This window comes from Bidens hawaiensis, unplaced genomic scaffold (genome assembly GCF_021521415.1).
Source record: "Bidens hawaiensis isolate Kalapana, Puna unplaced genomic scaffold, B.hawaiensis_p1.1 tig00001093_1, whole genome shotgun sequence".
Taxonomy (NCBI): Eukaryota; Viridiplantae; Streptophyta; class Magnoliopsida; order Asterales; family Asteraceae; genus Bidens; species Bidens hawaiensis.
This window is the reverse complement of record NW_027491064.1, coordinates 3,868,565-3,888,955: the sequence shown is the minus strand read 5'-3', so window position 1 is coordinate 3,888,955 and position 20,391 is coordinate 3,868,565. Positions and strand designations below refer to the sequence as shown.

At 36.4% G+C, this 20,391-nt stretch overlaps 1 non-coding gene across 1 annotated transcript; it reads right to left on the bottom strand.

The window, feature by feature from the left end:
- Positions 1–7,548: 7,548 nt before the first annotated feature.
- TRNAS-UGA (transfer RNA serine (anticodon UGA)) lies at positions 7,549–7,631 on the bottom strand. The gene has a single exon. It is a non-coding gene; the product is annotated as a tRNA-Ser (tRNA).
- Positions 7,632–20,391: the final 12,760 nt, after the last annotated feature.

The following is a 20,391-nucleotide window of genomic DNA, read 5'->3' as shown; positions in this document are numbered from 1 at the left end:
ATTAAGAGGTGGAGCAACCAAGTCCCATACTTGATTGTCATGCATGGATTACATCTCAACGTTCATGGCTTCCAACCATTTATCACAATCAGATTGTGACATTGCATCTCGGTATGTGGTTGGTTCGTTGGGATCCACCACATAGCATCCATCCATGAAAAATCCATATCTTTCAGGTGGGGTGCTAATTCTACCAGATTTGCGAATGTTTTGTGTGTTTTGATCAACCATTTGATCATCATCAACAACCTCTTGTTGATTGCTAGTGTCAACCAAACGTGTATCGGCTTGTGGTTCTCGATCCTCCTCGAGTTCCATAGTTGTATCAGTTCCTTCCATAAGGAACCTTCTTTCCAAGAACTTTGCCTTGCGAGCTATAAACACTTTATGCTCATTTGGATCGTAGAAATAATATCCCATCGAATCTTCGGGATATCCTACAAAGATACACTTAGTGGATCGACTTTCAAGTTTGTCTAGGGTGTAGATCTTAACATAAGCCTCAAAGCCCCATACCCTTAAATATGATAACGATGGAACCTTTCCATGCCATATTTCAAAAGGTGTCCTTTTCACTTTCTTGGTTGGTGCCATATTTAAAAAACGGGCAGCAGAGATCAAAGCGAAACCCCAAAATGATAGAGGTAATGTGCTTCTAGCCATCATGGATCGAACCATATCCAATAAAGTTCGATTCCTCCTTTCAGACACACCATTATGTTGTGGTGTTCCAGGTGGAGTAAGTTGTGAGACAATCCCACAACTCCTAAGATGTTCTAGAAACGCATCATTGAGGTATTCACCTCCTTTATCGGAACGTAGTACTTTGATTGTTTTGTTGAGTTGATTTTGTACTTCATTTTGGAAGACTTTGAACATTTCAAAGGCTTCATTTTTGTGTCTTAACAAGAACACATACCCATAGCGACTATAATCGTTGGTAAAGGTAATGAAGTATCTTTCACCATTCCTTGTCATTGTCCTAAAAGGACCACATACATCCGAATGTATGATACCTAATAAGTCTGTCGCCCTTTCATTAGTTCCACTAAAAGGTTCTTTGGTCATTTTTCCTAATAAACAAGATAATATTAAGATCAATGTGGATCATGAAAGTTGTACCTGAGGTTTTCCCCGCATCCCTCTTAGCTTTCAACTCTTTGAGATAGGTCGGACAGTGTCTCATCCACTGACCTATCTCCCCACAACCAAATCACAGATCCTCAGCGCTAACCTTTAGCTTCTTGAGTTTGGAGTCCGCCTTTGCCTTTCCTTTGAACCCCTTCTTAACTTGCCCCTTACCAACGGAAACCTTTTCCTTTGGTTCCGGGTGATGCCTTTTCTTCAAGCCACCCTCATTGATCGCAAGAACGGGTAAAACCTTTTTACCCATGCCGGATTCGGCTGTCTTAAGCATTGCGTGAAGCTCACCAATGCTTTTGTCCCATCCGTTCATGTTGTAGTTCATGAAGAATGTCTCAAACATTTTAGTTAGGCCGTTCAGGATCAAATCCAAGGCTAACTCTTTTGAGATGGGACAATTAAGCCGTTCAAGCCGATCAATGTGGCTCTTCATCTTAAGCACATAAGAAGACACGGATTGGGTTTCTTCCATATGACATGCATGAAGTGCTCGAACCGTTTCGAAGCGCTCCACCCTAGCTTGAGTAAGGAACATTTCCTTAAGCTGGGTTATCATGTCATATGCCCCATGATTCTAGAAATCCTTTTGGATATTGGGAATCATTGTTCCTAACATGAGGCAAGAAACTTGCACCGAATCTTCGGTGTATTTCAGCCAATCCGCATAGGCTTCCAAGTTATTGACGTCGGGTTCATCGGGAATAGGATCGTCTAATATATAGGACTTTTTCTCTTGCTTGAGAACAATTCTCAAGTTTCGATACCAGTCCATAAAGTTGTTAAAGTTTAGACAATCCTTATCCAGAATGGATCTCAGTGATAGATTATGCACGTGAGGGATAATAGTGTTCTGTTGATTGTTTGCGGTCATCTATAAAAGATTTTAACAAAGTTCAATTTAGTATTTTCGATATCAATAAATTTTAACCTTTAATACCCTTTAATGTCTCCAAGACAATTATTGATTAAAATCAAGAATCCAACGTTTCATTCATATAGTAGTTAGGTGACCTTTATCCAACTATTCAAATTAACAAGGTAGTCAACGTTTGACAATTGCAACCCTTTGCAACTTCTAGTTTTATGGGATCGGTTAAACATCATATGTTTAGTTGGCACGTTTAATCCCATCAACACCATTTAAACACCATATGCCGGTGACCCTATTTACATGGTTTCAAATCAAGTCGTCCTACTTACACACACGTGTGAGTTTACACATACAAGTGGTTAGGTGACCCTCATCCCAAAAGTATTGTAAAACCACCGAAAGATCATAAGTTTTCTTAAATGTGGTTAGGTGACCCTTACCCCACATCAAGGCTACAAGTGACTTAAGTGTCGTATAAAAGGATGGTGTTCAACTTGTTTTTAAAAGGGATTTTAGTTTTCAAAATTCTAGATTGGAAAACTATTTTAATGTACTTTCCATTTGCATGCATTCAAATGTATGGTACCTTTGAAAACCAATTTTCAAATTCCTTTTAATAAAACCCATTTTATTATGAAATCATTAATAGTTAATAAAACCAATTTTATCACTTAATAATTTCAAAGGAATCACTTTTATGCTAGTTGTCGATTTTAATTGTTAACATCCAAACATGATAAAACAATAAACATAAATCAACCACACAAGCATAAAAACAAACACAAGTCCATAACCATAACCACCTAGAATGACAAAACTTGTTGACCGAAACAAGTGTGCCAAAAGGTCTCTCCTAAGGGACGAGAATGACACAAGGCATGTGTCGGTGAACTTCCACTTGATCCCGCATCTATATACTTCAAGTGTCCACCTTGTGTTGTGACTCTTCCACTTTATATGGGCTTCCATTTGGGCTCCAACTTCATCTCCTAGCTTCCATGGGCCTCCAAGTTTGGGCTTTGGTCATTGGGCTAAAATCCCATCTTGGACTATGAGGTCCATTAAGGCCAAAACCAAAACCGTAACTTTGTTGCTTCTTCTTTTACAAAAAAAAAATATCCTAATACATTTTCTCTAGTAAAAGAAATACAACTAATCTACTTATTATTACAAACCAAAATGAATGAATAAATAGATTACAAACCCAAATAAATGAATATTACAACCAAATTGAATAAATCGAATAAATCACAACACAAACACACATCCAAAGGTCATGGCTAGGTTATGAACATCCAAACGCACATCCAAATATGCAAGGTCTTAGAAGACCAAAATGGTTCCCCTCTAACCCATAAAACTTTCGGCCAAGAGGAACAAAACCGAAAGTTTCGGGTTTTGTCCAAACAAAATAATTAATCATCCATATAAATTAATTCTTCAAGATTATCACATGCATGTAAAGTATAATCTTGAGGAACCAATGGGTAACCAAAAACTCAAAAAACTTTCGGCCATATGGTGAACCACACCATAAAACCCGAAAATTTTAGATCTATGAAGCATGTATCCGTATAAGCGGCTCTGATACCAATGTTGGGTTTTAACAAGATTATCAAAGTCCATATAACCCATTATATAGAAAAACGCAGCAGAAATAATTAGTTTTAAATCTTGTTTACCAATACATATAAAACCCGTTTATATAAAACCCAATGCTCGGATCCATTTACAAAATACTTGCTATCAAAACAACCACAGGGTGTTGCATGAATCATACCTTCAAGTCCGAAAGATAAAGAGGATGAAAGATATGAATGGCTAGCTTCCAATGGAGGAAACCTCAAGCTTGTATACCCAACGAGCTCCAACAAACACCTTGGTTGCTAGGGACCTAACACTTGATGCACGAACAACCTTTGTTCCTTTTCTTCTTCTTATTCTCGGCCTCAAAGGGAGAAAAGAGAGAGAGAGATGTGTGTGTGAGAGAATGTGTAAATTATTATTCACCCAAGAATAATGATCTTCCAATAGAATCTCTTGCATGTCTTGAAAGAAATAAAAGGAGGAGAGAGAAGAGGGAAGAATTTTCCCACCCAAATTTCAAATCCCCTTTTAATTACTTACAAATATTTAGTTATAATATTTATGTTATAAAACATATCATAAGTAACATGCTATGTTATTTAACCAATTTAAATAACATCTCTCAAAATATAAATTATCCATATAATTTATTTAACACACAAATGCAAATATTTAGAAAACCATTTTCAAATATCATAAGTGTTGATATTTTTTAACTAGATCATATCTAATAATAAATATCGTGGCATTGGTCTAGCTTGTTATTGGGTATGACCCGACTTGGATCAATACGTACTAGCCACATCAACTCTAATATGTGTCTTCGGCAGATTGATTCCAACATCAACTAATAACGAATCAGTTAGTTACGACGGTTGTAACCAACTTCTGAAAACAATTGCCACGTGGCAAAAGTTGTTATGATTACAGTTAATGAGGTGAGACACATGTCATACGAATTAGGTAACACGAATTAGAATGTGTAATAAGAATCGGAATGTTTAACGAAATATTTCACGAATCAGCTAATCATCCTAACGAATCAGTTTAAAGATGTGAACGAATTAGGCTGAAAGGTTAACGAATTAGACTGAAAGGTTAACGAACCACTTGAATCTTCAAATGTTCAAACCTTCAAACGCAAATTTCCAGAAATGTGGAAAAAATGTATGAACTTTTAACCTAGACACAAATTTGTAATACACACTCGATACTCAACCAAATCGCTCAATCAAATTACCATAACACTCGGAAACACATCGCGAATCCAACTCGGATTGTCCCGTAACTCAATTAACATTATAACACAATCAATTTGACCAAAACTTAACCCCCTGTTTTTGGCCAAATCCAAAACCAAACCAATTCAATCAAACAACAGTCCAAATTCCAATTTCTCACTACCAAACCTTACTAATACTTTACCGATCTCGAATCCAAACCACTCAATCCATTTCCAACACAGATCTAACTCAATTCAATCCAAAATCAAATTGGATCTAAACTTAACACAAAAACTACAAATTATCAATCTAAATAACACCAATTAACATCCAATTCAAGAGTAAACGAGCACAGAAAGCTCTGATACCACTTGTTTGAACACGTTAATCCAATACACAGATTTCAAATTTGAGCTATATATAATTAACACTTAATACAGATCTAGTTCATAATTACGATTGAATGTATGTTGTATATATGATATAGTAGTTGTATGTATGTGTATAATATTAATATTGAAGCTTGAGAGGATATTTTGGTAGAGGTTCGATAATCTAACTCAAAACTTAAATAAACTGTGGACTGAAGCCACTATAAATAGAATATTGATCTAGTTTGTTACACATTCCGTAATGAACTAGCATCCACTTCGTTACATACATAAAATATAAATAAACTTAACGAAACACCCCCTGATTCGCTAAACATCCTTAACGAATCAGGAGAGATATTAACTTAGATCTAGTTCGTTAAACATCCTTAACGAACTAGACTATACTTTAACGAACTACAATAATAACTTAATACTTTATTACATAAATAAAACGATAAATACTATAACGATAAATACAAAGACTCTAGACGCAAAACAATGTACTAACATAACGCCATATATGCAAATTGAAGTTCCGTAATCTTCTCCTCAGTAGCATTTTCTTCCCCGATGTCTTCAACATTTGTGTAGTTTGCGGTCTGATTTCCAATGTTGAGCACAACTATCTAACCCTCCCAAGAGAATTGTTGAGAAACCAATCCCTTTTCACCATTTCTTGAACTACATCCAGCTTCACCTCTAGCCCTTTCCGTGTTTCCATCCTTTACTGGGTTAGTACATTCATGAGCAAAATGACCCGGCTCGTGACAGTTGTAGCATCTCAGAGTGTCTTTGTTAAAACCCAGCTTATGATTATTAGGCATATTCGAATTGTTTCTACCCGTCCTCTTAGTGAACTTCTTGGCCCGAAATACTGCCATGGCGATTTGCTAAGAAATATCCATTTCTTCAACATCATCAGGATGGATCTGACCGAGTTCAGCAGCAACCACAGGTTGAACCAAGTCTCCAGCTAAAAATGCATTATAACAATTCATGAATCCCGCCATTAGAACTATATTCTCCTAATTCTCTTTTGGAATGGAAGGAATCTGACTAGAGTTCTGACTGTAAGTTACCCCTGAGGATGAAGCTTTTCCATTGTCAGCTGAAGATTGACCAGACTTAGTGAAGAATACTAGAGCTGGTTGGGGTGGAATGGAAGATGGTTGGCCTTGAGTGGATGTGAACATTTGAAAGTTTCCCTGAGGTGGTTGTTGAGTAGCCTTGAACATTGAGAAACTGTCTTGAGAGATGAGGGCACTGTTGGAAGCAACGTTGTACCCAGCTGCACTGTAGGAGTTTGCATGATTTATTGCACGTTGCTTGTCATACATATCACATGCCTTGATAATAGCCATCATCTTAGAGAGAGACATTATGTGGAGATCCTTAGTCTTTTATATAACAGCAACATTCATATCCCAACTCATTGGCAATAAGTTCACCAGCTTGTTATTTATCTCAGAGGTTTCTAGATAAATACTTGCTTATCTCATTTCAGTCACCAATGCTATGAACCTTTGGAGTTGAGTTTCCAACGTTTCCCCAGAATATGATTAAACATGTTGAACTTTTGTCGCAGCAAGTCTTGGCGACTCCTTTCCATATCTTCGTTTCCCTCATGCACCTCAATCAACGCCTCCCACAACTCTTTAGCAAATTGTAGTTCTCTAAAGCCAATAGCAATCTAAGGTGAGGGTGCCATGGTTAGAGTAGAAAGAGACCTTTCATCTTCCTCAACTTTAGCAAAGTCATCATTGTCATACAATGCAACGGGCTTCACAATAATCTAAGTTGATTTCTCGTTGATAAGTAATTCTTTGAGCCCCCTGACAATATTTCTGCAAACTTTGGCATCCTTCATCTTAACGTATTTCTCAAACTGAAATTTCCATTCACTAAACCACTCGGACGGGGTATACGAGTGGTGGTCCCCATGATAGAGACGAGTTCTTTATGGAGTGAAGTGTTGGTTGAACCATTGCTAATAGTTAACTGATCCATTTTAAATTAGTCCAAATATTATGGAGTGAAGTGTTGGTTGAACCATTGCTAATATTATTTTTTAAAAGTTAATGACATCAAACATTATATAGGAATTGATCATGATTTTGAACCTGTTCTTTCCATGACCCCTCTTAATTGAGATAGGAAATCAAAGACTTGAAATAGGAGTCACTTCGGTTCCCTCATATATTGTCATAAACAAAAGATTTTATTTATATTTAATCCATTTTTCTGGATTGGCTAGGCGGGATAGCCTAGCCACTTCCCCTTATTTATGAGAATGAAACCATCCGGTCAAAATCAATCCAATAAATAAAAAAATATATTCAACAAGCAAAAAAGGAGAGAGAGGGATTCGAACCCTCGATAGTAAACTATACCGGTTTTCAAGACCGGGGCTTTCAACCACTCAGCCATCTCTCCGAAATACAATTTTATTTTATTCCTCCGAATAGAACATGGCCATATGAGTGGATACCGCCACTATCAAAGATCTCGGGTGTGATGGTCAATCTATCTATCCCGATATATGGATAGATATATGATTCAGCATGCCCTTTTGTAAAATCAAATGTAAAAAAAAAAAAAAAATTTCACTCTCCCCCGACTCCAGAATAAAGTGGTAAAGGGTCTCATAGTCCAAGTACTGCCCAAATTAAATTAATCAGGCCCAAACAGATATTACAGTTCACTCAGCCAAGGTCCAGATGATTCACCAAAAGTTAACCGAGAACTAGGTGTTGTTGACTAAAACGTAACCGAGTACCAAAGGTTTGACCGAGAACTAATGGCAGCCGAGAACAGATGCCGAGAACTAAAAAAATTGACTGAAAACCCAAAATCAACTGAGAATTGCCTTAGCCTAAAACTAGTAATAGCCGAGAACCAATAGTAGCCAAAAACTAAGTGTAGCCGAGAACTGATTGTGGCTGAAAAATCAATGTAGCCAAGAACGGATTGTGGCCGAGAACACTAATTCTACACAAAAGTCAATCAAGATCGTAACTAACTTCCGAGAAAAGAGGAATTTGATTTGTTTCCAAACCAAAATCAATCTTTTACCAAAACAAGCATATCCTCCTCTTCTCCGATCACTTGTTCACCGGAAATACAAACACAACCACCAAAAGATGAAGATCTTGAATCCTTGATATCACAATAACGAGCCTGAATAGGTCTAAGGCTCTAATACCAATTGTAAGTCCCGAATATGGATCACTACAATTATGATATCAACAAACTAGGTGTTGGTGCGGAATTCCAACACTAAGTTATTCAAGGAACACAAACACTTAACACAAGAGTTGCTTCAAAACACACGTATTATTATATGTCGGGTGCTTAAGCACGGTGATTATAAAACACGTCTAGTAAAGCACTTAGACGACCAAACAAACAAGTGAATGAACAACCTAGAACCCTATACAATGCATTCTATATATAGGGTACTTAATACACAAGCCCAACAGTGACCAAAAGCCCACCGAGAGTCAAAGGGATCTCGGTTTACATACGCAGCCCAAAACAAACAAATAGACTAAGCACAAACCAAAACAACTAGGCCCAACAATTATTCTTAAATGTTTACTTTTTTACGGTCAGATTATGAAGTTCATGTGCACTGGAAAGGAAGTGCTGAAATTGTGTTAGTTGCATGTGTAGTTGAGACTATTTATTTTTGTCTAACCTTTTTTGTTATTTTGACAAGTATGACTTCTTTTAGTACAGTGGAGTTGTTCGTGGTAGTTGACTTTTTGATGGTCAAAACCAACTACATAATCGAGAGTGGTCAAAGGTTTTGGAATAACAAAAAGTGATTGGACCTGAAAAACCTACGTTGACTACTTATAAAAATTGGACACTAAAACTAACAATTAACATATTTATTTTGTTTGTGACAACGCAATTGAGATGCTTTATAAAAGTATGTACATTATTGAAGCTAAGGATGCATCAAATCCGTCTTAATGTCCCAAATCTTTAGAAACATCTATACTTGTAATTTTCTTTTTGTTAAGTTTACTTTTCAGACGTTGTCATAGCTCCACATACAAGCAAAGTACTTGGTGTGTTACATCTAATATAAGATACTTTAAAGTTGCTAAACAAGATTAACTTCAGCCGTCAAATCTTATGGACATCATTTCGGTTATATTACTATTTTGTTTATTGTGCTCTCTTGTGGTTGGTATAACGAGCATTAGTATAGTAAAATCTATAGGAATCGATCTGCCCAAGACACATATTAGAGTTGATGTGACTAGTATGTTATGATCCGAGTCTGGTCATACCCAATAACAAGCTAGGCAAACACCATGATATTTACTTAAGATATGATCTAATAAATAAATATCAACACTTAGAATATTTAGAAATGGGTTTCTAGATATTTGCACTTGTGTAATATATATAAATTATATGGTTAATTTATATTTTGAGGTATTTTATGTTGTTGTTTAAATTGGTTAAACAACAAACATAAAAGACATGTTACAAAACCTTGCTAGTCAATATTACATAAGTAACAAATAATAATACTTGACATTTTGAATTTGTTGAAGGGATACCAAAAGTGGGCCACCCCTTCCCCCCCCCCCCCCCCCTCTCTCTTGTCTTTATTAGTTTTGTTATTTACAAAGACATGTAAGGGTTGTAGTGGGTGGATGAGTTATCATACACTCTCACCTCTCTCACACACATAAGAAGCAAAACTCTCTCTCTCTTATTTCTCTTCCACCATTTTCGGCCAAGGTAGAACAAGAACAAGAATAAGGGTTTTCTAAGTACAAATCCTAGCATACAAGGTGTTTGTTGAAGGCTTGGGGGGTATACAAGCTTGAGGCACTTCTCCATTGAAGGATTGCTATTCAAACCGTCTTCTCCTTCATCTTTCTTGTATCTTGAAAGGTTGTATTACATAAACCCCCCTATGGATGTTGTTTTTGTATGCATGCAAATTCGTATAGGGATCCGGGACTTGGGTTTTACATATAAAACGAGTTTTATATTAATCAATACAACAAGATTTTAAACTAATTAATCCGCTGCGTTTTTCATTAAAATGGGTTTATATGGCTTTGATAATCTTGTTAAAACCCAACATGGCATCAAGAGCCGCTTATACGAATACATGCATCAATAGATCTAAAAATTTTCGGGTTTTATGGTGTGGTTCACCATATGGCCAAAGATTTTGGGGCTTTTCGTTACCCCTTAGTTCTTAAAGGTTATACTTTACATGCATGTGATAATCTTGAAGAATTAAGTCATTTGGATGATTGGTTGTTTTGTTTGGACAAAACCCGAAACTTTCGGTTTTTCTTATCCTTGGCCGAAATTTTGAGGTTCTCAAGGGGAACCATTTAGAGATGTAATACTTGCATATTTGGATGTGCATTTGGATGTTCATAACCTAACCATGACCTTGTGTTTTTATGTGTGTTTGTGTTGTGATTTATTCAATATTCAATTTGGTTGTAATATTATTTTATTTGGGTTTGTAATCTATTTATTCATTCATATTGGTTATTACAAGTAGATTAGTTGAGTTTCTTTTACTATAGAAAAATGTATTAGGATATATTTTTTGTAAAAGAAGAAGCAACAAAGTTACGGTTTTGGTTTTGGGCCTTAATGGACTTCATAGTCCAAGATGGGATTCTAGCCCAATGACTAAAGCCCAAACTTGGAGGCCATGGAAGCAAGGAGCTGAAGTTGGAGCCCAATTGGAAGCCCAAATAAAGTGGAAGACTCACAACACAAGGTGGAAACTTTAAGCATATGGATGCGGGATCAAGTAGGAGTTCACCGACACATGCCTTGTGTCATTCTCGTCCCTTAGGAGAGACCTTTTGGCACACTTGTTTCGGTCAACAAGTGTTGTCATCTTAGGTTGTTTATTTTTGCTCGCATGGTTGATTTATATATTTTGTTTTATCTTATTTGGATAAGGATAATTAATAAACTTAATATCAACAACTTGCATAAAATTGGTTCCTTAGAAATCATTAGGTAATAAAATTGGTTTTATTAAAGGTTAATGATTTCACAATAAAATCGGTTTTGAAAGGAACTTGAAAATTGATTTTCAAAGGTACCATACATTTGAATGCATGCAAATGGAAGATACATTATTTAGTTTTCCAATCTAGAATTTTGAAAACTAAAATCCCTTTTAAAATGAGTTAAACACCATCCTTTTATACGACACTTAAGTCACTTGTAGCCTTGATAAGGGGTAAGGGTCACCTAACCACATTTAAGAAAACTTGTGATCTTAAGGTGGTTTTACAATACTTTTGGAATGAGGGTCACCTAACCACTTATATGTGTAAATTCACACGTGTGTGTAAGTAGGAAGACTTGATTTGGAAACCATGTGAATAGGGTCACCAACACATGGCGTTCAAAAGTTTTGATGGGATTAAACGTGCCAACAAAACATATGATGTTTAACCGATCCCATAAAACTAGAAGTTGCAAAGGGTTGCAATTGTCAAACGTTGACTACCTTATTAATTTGAATAGTAGGATAAAGGTCACCTAACTACTATTTGAATGAAACGTTGGATTCTAGATTTTAATCATTAATTGTCTTGGAGACATTAAAGGGTATTAAAGATTAAAATTTATTGATATCGAAAATACTAAATTGAACTTTGTTAAATTCTTTTATAGATGGCCGCAATCAACAATCCACCTAACGCTATTATCCCTCATGTGCATAATCTATCACTTAGATCCATTCTGGATAAGGATTGTCTAAACTTTAACAACTTTATGGACTGGTATAGAAAATTGAGAATTGTTCTCAAGCAAGAGAATTGTTCCCGATGAACCCGACGTCAATAACTTGGATGCCTATTCGGATTGGCTGAAATACACCGAAGATTCGGTGCAAGTTTCTTGCCTCATGTTGGGAACAATGATTCCCGAGATCAAAAAGGATATCGAGAATCATGGGGCGTATGACATGATAACCCCAGCTTAAGGAAATATTCCTTACTCAAGCTAGGGTGGAGCGCTTCGAAACGGTTCGAGCACTTCATGCATGTCATATGGAAGAAACCCATTCCATATCATCTTATGTGCTTAAGATGAAAATCCACATTGATCGGCTTGAACGGCTTAACTGTCCCATCTCAAAAGAGTTAGCTATGAACTTGATCCTACACGGCCTAACTAAAAGGTTTGAGACATTATTCATGAACTACAACATGAACGGATGGGACAAAAGCATTGGTGAGCTTCACGCAATGCTTAAGATAGCCGAAGACGGCATGGGTAAAAAGGTTTTACCTATTCTTGTGATCAATGAAGGTGGCTTGAAGAAGAGGCATCACTCATAACCAAAGGCAAAGGTTGTCGTTGATAAGGGGCAAGTCAAGAAGGGGTTCAAAAGAAAAGACAAAGGCAGAACCAAAACCCAAGAAGCTAAAGGTTAGCGCCGAGGATCCGTGCTTTGGTTGTGGGGAGATAGGTCACTGGATGAGAAATTGTCCGACCTATCTCAAGTAGTTGAATGCTAAGAGGGATGCGAGGCAATCCTCAGGTACAACTTTCAAGATCCATATTGATCTTAATATTATTTCTTTTAACACATGGGTATTGGATACCAGATGTGGAACTCATATATGCAATTCATTGCAGGGTTTCAAAAGAAGAATTGATTTCAAGAAAGGAGATATAAGTCTCTTCATGGGCAATGGAGCAAAGGTTGACGTCCAAGCCCGAGAAGATTATGTTTTTATGCTTCCAAATGGTTTGGAAGTTATTTTGAAAAACATTCTGTATTCTCCTAGTTTGACTAGGAATATTATCTCTGTTTCTGTATTAAGACAATTTGGTTATGATTTCAAGTTTGTAAACAATGGTTTTTATTTATTCATGAATGATGTCTTTTATTTTAAAGCAATGTCGTTTAATGGCATTTATGAATTGGTTCATGATAATACATCCATTGATAACTCTTTGTACCAAGAAAGCACCAAAAGACTCAAATTGGATTTGAGTAAAACTTTTCTTTGGCATTGTCGCCTTGGTCACATAGACAAGGATCGCATTCATACACTTCAAAAGAATGGTCTTTTGAAATCAAGTGATGATTCATTTGATGAATTCGAATCTTGTTTATTGGGAAAAATGACCAAAGAACCATTTAGTGGAACTAATGAAAGGGCGAAAGACTTATTAGGTATCATACATTCGGACGTATGTGGTTCTTTTAAGACAATGACAAGGAATGGTGAAAGATATTTCATTACCTTTACCGATGATTATAGTCGCTATGGGTATGTGTTCTTGTTAAGGCACAAAAATGAATCCTTTGAAATGTTCAAAGTCTTCCAAAATGAAGTACAAAATCAACTCAACAAAACAATCAAAGTACTACACTCCGATAGAGGAGGTGAATACCTCAATGATGCGTTTCTAGAACATCTTAGGAGTTGTGGGATTGTCTCACTACATAATGGTGTGTCTAAAAGGAGGAATCGAACTTTATTGGATATGGTTCGATCCATGATGGCTAGAAGCACATTACCTCTATAATTTTGGGGTTTTGCACTGATCTCTGATGCCCGCATTTTAAATATGGCACCAACCAAGAAAGTGGACAGGACACCTTTTGAAATATGGCATGGAAGGGTTCCGTCACTGTCATATTTAAGGGTATGGGGATGTGAGGCTTATGTTAAGATCTACTCCCCAGACAAACTTGAAAGCCGATCCACTAAATGTATCTTTGTAGGATATCCCGAAGATTTGATGGAATATTACTTCTACAATCCAAATGAGAATAAAGTGTTTATAGCTCGCAAGGCTAAGTTCTTGGAAAGAAGGTTCCTTATGGAAGGAACTGATAGAACTATGGAACTCGAGGAGGATTGAGAACCACAAGCCGATACACGTTTGGTTGACACTAGCGATCAACAAGAGGTTGTTAATAATGATCAATTGGTTGATCAACCCACACAAAACGTTCGCAAATCTGGTAGAATTAGCACCCCACCTGAAAGATATGGATTTTTCATGAATGGATGCTATGTGGTGGATTCCGACGAACCAACCACATACCGAGATGCAATGTCACAATATGATTGTGATAAATGGCTAAAGCCATAAGCGTTGATATGCAATCCATGCATGACAACCAAGTATGGGACCTGGTTGCTCCACCTCTTAATTCCAAACTGGTTGGAAGTAAGTGGGTTTTCAAGAAGAAAACTGATATGCATGGAAACTTGGATACTTATAAAGCTAGACTTGTAGCAAAAGGTTTCACTCAACTCAAGGGGTTGATTATGATGAAACTTTCTCGCCCGCGGCGATGTTAAAGTCTATAAGGATATTGTTTGCCATAGCCGCATATTATGACTATGAGATATGGCAAATGGATGTCAAAACTGCTTTTCTAAATGGACACCTTGAAGAAGATGTCTATATGATTCAGCCTGAAGGTGTTGTCGATCCACAACATCCTAATAAAGTATGCAAGTTGAAGAAATCAATCTATGGATTGAAACAAGCATCTAGGAGTTGGAATCACCGTTTTGATGATGAAGTTAAGAAATTTGGATTCATCAAAAATGCTGATGAAGCTTGTGTGTATAAGAAAGCTAGTGGGAGCATCATTACCTTTCTGGTATTATATGTCATACATATTACTATTTGGAAATGACATTCCAACCTTGGAAAGTGTAAAAGCCTGGTTTGGAAGCTGTTTTTCCATCAAGGATCTTGGTGAGGCCGCCTATATTCTGGGAATAAGGATCTATAGGGATAGATCAAGGTGGTTGATAGGTTTGAATCAAAGTGCATACATTGACAAAATCTTGAAAAGGTTCAAGATGGACAACTCTAAGAAAGGTTTCGTACCTATTCAAAGAGGAAAAATATTGAATGCTTTTCAATGTCCAAGCTCAAAGTATGAGCAAGACAAAATCAATGGAATCCCATATGCATCTGCTATAGGATCCATTTTGTATGCCATGATTTGCACCAGGCCTGATGTGTCATGCCCTTTGAGCATGACAAGTAGATACCAACAAAATCCGGGAACCAGCCATTGGATGGCGGTTAAGAGCATACTGAAATACCTTAGGAGGACTAAGGATATGTTTCTAATATATGGCTCTGGTGAGGAGGAACTCGTTGTAAAGGGTTACACTGATGCGAGTTTCCAAACTGATCGAGATGATTCTCGATCACAATCGGGATATGTCTTCGTTCTAAATGGTGGTGTTGTCTATTTAAAGAGCGCAAAACAAGATGTGGTAGCATTGTCCACCACTGAATCTGAATACATCGCCGCCTCATTGGTAGCTCAAGAAGCTACATGGATTAGAAAGTTCGTGGCCGATCTAGGGGTAATCTGTACCATTCAGGACCCTCTAGAAATCTTTTGTGACAACGAGGGTGCGATTGCTCAAATCACGGAACCCCGTGCACATCAAAAGACTAGGCACATTGAGCGGAGATTCAACTACATAAGGGATGAAGTTGAAAAGGGAAAGATATGTATTCGTAAAGTTCACACTGATCAAAACATTGCGGATCCACTCACGAAGCTCCTTGAAAGGCCGAATCATGAGGGTCATACTTGCGCCTTAGGACTTCGATATTCTAGTGATTGGATTTTATCTATGTTGTATTTGGATATCGGAACAATTGTTATTTTGGCTCATTCATATGATTATGGTTTATGATTATGACTTTTGAGTTATGGTCCATTTTAGCATGTTTAAATCCGTGAACAAGTTAATTATTCTAAATGTCCATATTCGTTCATATTTGTGGGAACAAGTATGAAGGTAAGACTATTATGAACTTGGATTGGTGGATATTCACAAGGCATGAATATAGAGCAAGGGTGTCAGGTCCCCGATTTCAGGTAGATCTTACACAAATCATGTCATAACTCACACAAATAAATGTGTTGACAAGGGAGTTAATGACGGGTTGCTATATTTAGAAAGATAACCGTTTGTTAAAGGCGGAATCAATAACAAACAGGGTAGTTGCTAAACAATAAATCAAAGGTAACTAACACACTCAAGATTCACTCAAAAGATTTCCATTCATATAATGTTCATCATACAAACGATAATCGATTTAGGGTTTCTTGAAGGGAAAGTTATATCCGTACGATTCCAAGGACGGCTGTCACACTCAGAAATATTCTTTCTTATCTGAAAAGTGTAAATGCCTAAATCCGTCCTTAGGAGGCGTGCCCTAAATTATTCATTTTATAGGCTTGACACCTCCTTTACATCTGTCATTCCTTCTAGAAACCCTAAATGCTAATACATATTCAAATTAAATATTCAAAACTATTCTAAGTGTAAAACAACTCTTCCGAGTACGCTTCGCATCAGTATTGACTTTCCGAGTAGGCTGTGCTCTGCCTTCCTTTAGAAATTGGTAACATAGAGGTGTGCCCGGGAACAGTTTCCGGGTAGACTTTACTTATAGAATATTTCACCAAGTGAAATACTCACAGGGTAGACTTCAATCTTCTTGACTTTATCAGACTTTGCCCGACAAACTCTTACGAGCAACCTTGTTCTTCAATGGTCCCTTTAACTCTTTACTATAAAATACCTTATTAGCAAAGTGTGCCCGACACCACTATTCCTTGCTTGAGTTGAACCCTGCCCAATGTTACTTGATATATTTAATTATTCATCAAGCTTACTTGGACCACTATTATTTATGAATACCTTGCCCGGTCTTCCAATTACTTGGCTTCAAGAGCTTGGTTAGCCAAGAGCCTACTCTGAAGTAAACCTTACTCGGCTAAGAAGAACAACATTGATTGATAAAGTGATCCTTGCCCGGATATGTACTAACTAGTGAACCTTGCCCGGTTAACCACTAATTTGCGAACCCTGCCCGGATATCCACTTAAGAAGAATTCTAGAAGATAACCTTGCCCGATGGACAAAATATCATGCCCGGCTAAGTAAAACCTTGCTCGGAAGACTAAGGTGTACCCGGTTCCATACTTAGCGAATTCTAAAGAGGTTGAGAAGATTCCAATCTTCCATATACTTCTCTTAGGTCAAATATTTGACTCAACAAAGGGTTTGCGACCAAGGTTCATAGATATTTATGGAATATAAATATTGGACTGAACCACCCTCAAATTTTACTTCATGGAATCCTTGTGATTTGTGATCATAAGTAAATTTGAGTAAAGGAGAACATCATAGTATCCTCCGAAGACTTAGTTCTTCGCTTCTCTGAAACATGTCAGTACATAAGGCTGAGGTCAAGTGTAGTACAAGGTGATAGTGAGAGACGTGTGTAGTCAATAGGGGATTTGTCCCTCTTATTCGTTGAGACTTAAATGTCTAAGGCCCGAAAAGTTAAATCGACAGAGAATGATCACTCTGTGTCTCTGGATTTAATATGACATTTGTGGCTAAAGGATAAATGATAGATTCACCTAAATCATTTCAAGTAAGTGGCTTGAAGGGAATGATGTTATTGAATGACACTTCGTCATACGTATTAGGGGTAGTAAACCGTTGTTAGGCGGTATTTGCTACTTGCATCAATCTTCTATGTATCTTGCGCAAGTTGGAGATTGTAGGAATCGGTCTGCAAAAGACACATATTAGAGTTGATGTGGCTAGTATGTTATGATCCAAGTCGGGTCATACCCAATAACAAGCTAGACAAACACCATGATGTTTACTTAAGATATGATCTAATAAATAAATATCAACACTTGGAATATTTAGAAATGGGTTTCTAGATAATTGCACTTGTTTAATATATATATAAATTATATGGTTAATTTATATTTTGAGAGAAAGTATTTTTTGTTGTCTAAATTGGTTAAACAACAAACATAAAAGACATGTTACAAAACCTTGCTAGTCAATATTACATAAGTAACAAATAATAATACTTGACATTTTGAATTTGTTCGAGGGAAACCAAAAGTGGGCCACCTCTTTTCCCCCTCTCTCTCTTTTATCTTTATTAGTTTTGTTATTTACAAAGACATGCAAGGGTTGTAGTTGGTGGATGAGTTATTATACACTCTCACCTTCTCTCTCACAAACATAAGAAGAAAAACTCTCTCTCTCTCTCTCTTTTCTCTTCCACCATTTTCGGCCAAGGAAGAACAAAAACAATAAGAAGGGTTTTCTAAGTACAAATCCTAGCATACAAATTGTTTGTTGAAGGCTTGGAGGGTATACAAGCTTGAGGCACTTCTCCATTGAAGGCTTGCTATTCAAACCGTCATCTCCTTCATCTTTCTTGTATCTTGAAAGGTTGTATTACATAAACCCCCCTATGGATGTTGTTTTTGTATGCATGCAAATTCGTATATGGATCCGGGACTTGGGTTTTACGTATAAAACGGGTTTTATATTAATCAATACAACAAGATTTTAAAATAATTAATCCGCTGCGTTTTTCATATAAATGGGTTTATATGGCTTTGATAATCTTGTTAAAACCCAACAAAATCATCGTCAAAACAGAACGAAACCTACGGTATTCACGTTGTGCCACCTTCGCACCACGCAGGTTTTACACTAGTATACATACATACATATATATATATGATTAACTGACCTTCTTAAATTTTGGTTTTTAACTTCATAGTTTTGTTCTAAACTTCTTAGTTTTTTCTATGAACTTCTTAGATTGTTTCTCTTTACATGTCAATAATGGATTTCAATTTCAATTTTTTTAACTGAACTTGTTAAATTTTTGTTTTTAACTTCTTAGTTTTGTTCTTAACTTCTTAGTTTTTGCTATGAACTTAGATTTTTGCTCTTCACATGTCAATAACGGATTTCAATTTAAACCAACAATGAACATACCATTGGATAACTGACTAAGGGGTATGTGGGTGAGCTTTTAGATTTGCTTATTTGCTTTTTGTAAAGCAAAAACCACTTTTGAAAAGTCCCACTTTGAAGCTTTTGGATGAGGTTTACCAAACACCTTTTGCTTTTCAACAAACAAATAAGTAATAAATGTTCACCCCCCCCCCCCACGACACACACACAATTATGTACACAAATCCCCAAATTTTGAGTTTGAGCACATCAATAACATATTTCAATTAAAATTACGAGGGAAAAATTGACTTCATGTGATTATTGACTCTATTCCTAAAATAAGAAAAATCATATTATAGAAAATTAATTTAATATCGAACAATTCTTTAATTTTTTATTAGAAATAAAATCAATTACGATAGTGATTACAATACGATTTGATATGCAATTTTGTATTATGTTCCATCATGTAGTTGATTGTAATCAGCGCAATAGATTGTGAAATTAGATATAGGTTTATTTAAAAATATGCCATCGTGTGAATTGATTTTAAAATTGAAATTGTCGCTCAATATTCTCGCGTACGTAATGTACGATAAGTGGTATTGGAAATTAAGCCACCCACACACGCGCGCGCACACACACACAAATATATACACACAGACACACACACACATATGTGTGTGTGTGTATACTATCTTTTAGCCCGCGTATTACGCTTGTTTATTTAGATCTTTTTTATATATATTATTGTGAACAGATAATTTTCGAGGATGGTGTGTTTATGTTTCTAGGTTTAAAATCAGTTATGATTTTTATTTTATTTGAGGTGTAGATTTTGTATTAAAATAAAAGGTTACACGACTAAATAAATTATGTTCATTATATTTTATTACCTTTAACCTTCGGACTCTTTCTATTGAGATGAGTAGGTTTATAGTTCGTTTGGAGTTTTAGTTTTGTTAGAGTTTTTAGTATGCTCGTATGAGCTTGTGTTGCGGGATAATAGTGATTTAATTAGGGTTCCTTCCTACCAACCTCCAGAGGTGCGTATTAGAACTCTCTAACCTCTTGCATTTTATTTAGTCGTTACTCTTCTCATTCAGTTTGTGATTTGTCATTCTTGATCATCAACTGTCAAAAACATATAAATTAGAAAAAAATAAAAACATGTCTTCATAGCAACCAAAAAAATAGTGACTAAATCCAAACATGTGTTTGTTGGGACCAAGTAGTAGTGGCGAGCGACTCTGCACAGGTATTCATTACGGTTCTAATAGCATAATTTTCCTAGATATAAAAACAATAATAACTATAAACTACTACTAAATGCCTCGATAATATCCATCGACGCCTTCTCTCTCGTGGACCCTCTTTAA